Here is a 6000-nt window from a genome sequence, read left to right on the forward strand (position 1 = left end):
AGAAAGAGATCACGACACCAACCTCATTTATGGCTCTTCTACACATTATCATCCTATGGGTAATGATCGTCAGATCGCGTTGGTCTTCTGAAATAATGCACAACTTGGTCTTGATGGCAAATCTCCTAAATAACAGCTACTTTGTTTACAAGTTTGTGGGCGTTTGATGGGGAAGGGTTATGGGGATGCCCTATGTTCCATGGGGCGGGCGTTGCAAAGCAAAACCGTCAAAATATTCACTACCCGCCTATGTCCTATTTTACATGCAAAAATAAATTCAAAAACACCCAATAGGGCGGGAAACCGCCCAATATGTCTACACTGGCTTCATTTTTCATGTTGACCGTAAAAAATTTCCCAAGGGGCATGTCTTGTGTATTCTATAGTCTTTGCTGCCACCTCGGTCGGGAGCATTTCCATTGTGTTCTGAGCTTAATTTTTGCTTTATGAAATGTCATTTTTTGTGAGTTAATATTTGCTTTTTGAAATGTCTTTGTGTTGTGCCCTACTGGGACACCATACATTGTAGTTGATTAAGATTTACATAATTTTATAATCAACATAGAATAAAGCTACAATAACTTAAAAAAAAAAAAAACAAAGTTAAATTTTCTATTAGGAAAAGATGCATTTCAAAATGACACTATATACACTTATACCAAAGCTGTAGAGTACACAAGACTCCTCGTATACTTTTGAATGAGGAAAAGTGTAACAATCAACAATTAATTTTAAATACATTATCTTTAAGTGAAGTTTATTTCTAAACTAATTTCAAGAGGAGCGCGTGCTTATGATTGATAGCAGCTGGTCCTCATTAGCTAACGCATGATTCACCAATCAGACGATTCTTAAACCACTATAAATAACCAGAGTTTCTTACCTTAGCCATCTTAGTCTTGAAGAATCCCCCCTTCCACCCCTACTCCTCCCATTTCCTTGTCAGGGCAGCACGGAGGCCTAATGGCTAGCATCATTGCCTCACAGCAAGAATGTCACTGGCTCAGATCTTACCTGGCCAGGTCGGCGTTTCCGTGTGGAGTTTGGATGTTCTCCCCGTGTTTGCGTAAGTTTCCTCCCACAGATCAAAAACATGTTACACAAGTAAATTGACAGAACTAAATTGACATTATAGACAAGCGTAGAATCCAGTATTCACTCTAAAGCATTCATAATCTACTTCTACCATTATCAAGCAAGGGAGTTCTCGAGACCTACCTGAACTCGGACTCCCCTCTCGCCCTGCAACGGGGGGAGCCCCGGGCTCGAGGCTTTCACGCTTTGTAATCAATCATCAGCTAAGGGCGAACTCTTGAAACAATATTCAGTTAAATTAAGAAGAAAAAAAATCTAAATAGATTAAAAAAATCAAACATAATGTGTTGGATAAACAATAAAAGCAATAAACGAAAACATCATTCTCCAAAAACAGCACTGCTGTACATACACAAAGCAATCAGTTTCCCATTAATGAGTGACAATTATAATTTAATGGCATTTGAGAAGGACGAATGAACTCTGAGGGCCTCAAATAAGCTGAATCAAATATATATTCACTTATATAACATCTACCATCGCTCCACATATACGCATTCAGTGCCTGCACATGAACCAAAAGAGACATCTGACAAAGATAATCCCAGTTTCTCAATGGATTATATAATGCCATCAGCAGCAGCATGGATCCAATATCACCCAGATACCAATAATGCAATGGCAAAAAGCTTCAAGTACAAAGACTCGGGCAACTAGAGCTCATCGGCAACATCAGAAGACTTAAGTGGATTCTGCCCTCGCCCTGAATCAGCTAGCAGACCCAAACTCAGCACAGACGTTCTTTGTGCTGATGCATTAACAATTAAGCAATGTGAAGAGTCACACAAAGACTAAAGTCAAAGCTTAGACAAGTGCGGACTGTCCCGCGTCCAAGGATGAAGGCTAATGAGATGTGTAGCTTTCCCTTTAACCCTGCTATCCATGGTGGTGTGGTGCCATGTCTTGTGTTTTAATTAGCTCTCACACTTGGTAAGTGCCAGCCATTCTCCTCAGAGTCAACAGACAGAGCCGTTCTTCCCTCTGATAATGTAGCTTCTGTGTTTCCTGCTGGATTATTCATATGGGACTAGTCTAGAGATGGGCCGAGGCTCTTTACAGCTGTTCTGCCGCTTTGAAAGAAAGCAGAAATGCCCTCCTTTACCTGTATTTGGCAGATCATGTGGTGGGTTTTGAATTTATGTAACTAAAAAGTCTTTTTTTTTGTAGGGTTCAATTATAATGGTTGGTTAGAAACACGTTTTTTTTTAAAGAGCCCCTATAATGGGTTTTTGAAAATGCTCTTCCATGTAGTGTGTAACATAGCTCTAAGTGAAGTGAAATATCCAGATAAGGCTTAAATCTGAAAGTGGACAGTGTTTAAAACTATTGATTCATTTATAAAAGAGTCGACTCCTAGTACTTTAAATAACTCGTCTTGATAACGAGTCTTTAGCTGTTTCAGCGCGACGTGGAAACGAAACTTAAGCCCCGCCCAGTTGTTGCATCTGCAAACCCGGGAAAATTGAAACCTGCGGCCCTGCCCACTAGCACAGTAGCACAGAAAAAAAGGCTAGACACACACTGTAGCAGACGCCGGTTCAATGAAGTCACGCTGTTCTCAGCTGGATTATTGAAAGTGTGAGGGAAACTTAGTGTTATTTTCCTCACCCAAAGATGAAACTGTGAAGAGTCAGTGGTTGAGGCTTATTATTGCAAAAATACCTCAGCATTATAGCCCAGCCAGTTTGAGTGCTTCTGGAAACTACATGCTTACAACAGAGAATTCATCGGCCGTTTGTTAAAGGAAGGATCAGAAAAGACGATTGATGTAAGGGACTATATCAGAACATGAGTCAGTGCATCATGGATCAGTTTCTTCCTCCATTTCACAAGTGTTAGTACAATATCAATGCATATTATAAGACCATGAAAGTGTTTTTTTGACCTTGCATGCATATTAGACTGTTGTTGGGGACCCTTACAACCAAAATATGACCCTAATTAATGTATAATAGGGGCTCTTTAAATCATTTAATAACAGTCACTATGTGGTGTAATAAAAGGACCTTTTAATATAAAGACACTGACAATGTGAAATGTCTAAAACTTTGATGTTATTCTTTAGATACGATTTTTAGATTCTAAGACGCATCTTGTTCTGATCCTAATTGTGTTTGTGTCAAATAAGTGTCACGTTGTTTTGAAAATGTATGGACCCTATTCACAATACAGTTAAAACACGTTTATCGGTCATCAGCATCTTAAATCCTTTAAAGTTTTAGAAAAAAAATTATGTACATTTTAAAGCTATACTTTGTATTATTATCTTTGCATCAAATAACAACCCCCCCCCCCAAAAAAAAGACTGCTAAGGCAAGGCGTTCCTAATGCAGTGTCTATGGGAGAGACAGTACGTTTGACGTTGATGTTGACATTATCAGGTCATGTCCACATGTGCGTAAGTAAGTTTTCCCGACTTTCATTTAACAAAAAAAAAAAAGACTGTTCACATGAAAATCCCCAAACGCACTGTGATGCATTTTATGGGTATGTCGAACCAACAGGTGAAGATAATGACACTTTTGCATAAAAGTTGCTGCACTAGACACTCAAAGCGCTTTACACAATGGGGGAAACCTCCTCATCCACCACCAGTGTGCAGCATCTGACAGCAGCCATATTGTGCCAGACCGCACACCACACACCAGCTGACTGGTAGAGAGGAGACAGAGTGATGAAGCCAATTATGATATGGGGATGGTTAGGAGGTCAATGGGGAAATTTGATTAAACCCCTACTCTTTTCTGAAGGACATCCTGGGATTTTAATGACCACAGAAAATCAGGAGGACCTAGGTTTAACCTCTCATCCGAAAGATGGTGCTCACTGGGCAGTATAGCGTCCCAATCAATATACTGGGGCATTAGGACCCACACAGACCGCAGGTTGAGTACTTGACTTAGTAGCTAATTTGTACAATCTAATTAGTACATTTTAGTACAATTTCCTTAACCCCTAAGAGGGGTGACCCAAAGTGAATTTTGAGAAAATGCAGTAAGCATCCACATAAGCAGCCAATGTTCAAAACTAGACATGGGATGATAACCGTTTTCAAGGTATACCGTGGTTTGGAAAAGTCAAGGTTTTAAAACCACCAAAATTTTTAGTAATACTATTCCTAAGTTATGTGTAAGATATTTTATTTACATTTTTTGTTTGTTTTTTTAGAACTACAGTATCTCCAGCAGAAAAAATATACAAAGATGCCGTTTTAAATTGTAAATAAATCTGTGTTTTTGAAACAAATGAAGAAAGCTGAAGTCAATGATTCATTTGAATTATATAACCTGACGTGTTTACTGCTCCAAAATATCATAAATCTTTAAAAAAATAGAATATATTGTTTTCAAAGGAGAAAAAAGTTTTAGTTTTTTTACCCAGACATTTAAAAAGAACATATTTTAGAGCAGTGAGCACAATAGTGTGATACCGTGAAACCATGATATTTTTATCCAAGGTTATCATACCGTCAGAATCTTATACCGGCCCATGCCTATTCAAGCCAATTCACAAAGTAAGCGTGCTAATCTTATTTATTATTTGAATGGTGAATGAATGTGTGTGTGAATAAGAGAGTGGGCGGGTGTTTCCCAGTGCTTGGTTACAGTTGGAACAGCCTCCACCACATAAAACATATGCCAGAGTACAGTAATTGGCAATTCATTCCACTGTGACGACCCCTGATAAAGATAATGAGTGATGAAGTGAATATGAATGGTAACTAGCAATTCTTTGGAAATTCCACTTAGAATAGTTACATCAAGTCTATAAGCAAAAGTTGCCACACTATAGATTATGCAATTAACGTCAATCATTTAGTGTACAGTATGAGTTAAGTGTCGTCCCAAATATAACACTACCATTTTCTTTTTCTAACCAGAAATTATATTTATACAATGACATTTTATTGTACTTCAAAATAGTATTTATTATACATTGCATTCCATGAAAGACAAATTCTTGGATTAAATTGTGTTCCTGACACCACTCCAAGCTATTTTTTTTTTTTAAAAAGGATAACCTATATAAAAAAGTAAGCAAAAATGAAAACCCTAACATTTTTATTGTAAACATGAACTTCTTAAACGTGCACACACAGTAAAGTACAGTAAGTTAATTTTAAATAATTGTAACTAGTTTTAATTATATTATCTTTAAACAATATTCAGATAAAATTAAGAAAAACCACCTGAAATAAATATAAATAGATAATGTGCTGAGTGATCATCAAAACCAATAAACGAAAACATCATTCTGGGTTGACAATCTCCCCCAATATCCCTTTAAAAACTACATTTTCATGTGAAGTAAATTGCATGAATTCATAAGTATAAGCCACTTTTCTGAAACTAGGTCAAATACTTACCTTTCCTCCTGAGATTGGGCTGGACAATTGTCATTTTAGAGTGAACTGACTTTTTAAATATGAGAACACTGCTTATTATGAGGGAGCACGGTGGCGCAGTGGGTAGCACAATCGCCTCACAGCAAGAAGGTCGCTGGTTTGAGCCCCAGCTGGGTCAGTTGGCATTTCTGTGTGGAGTTTGCATGTTCTCCCCGTGTGGGTTTCCTCTTGGTTCTCCGGTTTCCCCCACAAGTCCAAAGACATGTGGGATAGGTAAATTGGGTGGGCTAAATTGTTCATTGTGTATGTGTGTGAATAAGTGTGTATGGATGTTTCCCAGTGATGGGTTGCAGCTGGAAGGGCATATGCTGCATAAAACATATGCTGGATGAGTTGGCGTTTCATTCTCCTGTGGCGACCCCAGATTAATAAAGGGACTAAGCCGAAAAGAAAATGAATGAATGCTTATTATGAGTATTAATGAAAAGTGCTAAAAGATCAGGTCGAGTTCTTTAAATCTTAAACAAAAGCTATTCAGAGCTGTGATTTCATGACTTTGA

Source organism: Danio aesculapii, chromosome 25 (assembly GCF_903798145.1).
Source record: "Danio aesculapii chromosome 25, fDanAes4.1, whole genome shotgun sequence".
NCBI lineage: Eukaryota > Metazoa > Chordata > Actinopteri > Cypriniformes > Danionidae > Danio > Danio aesculapii.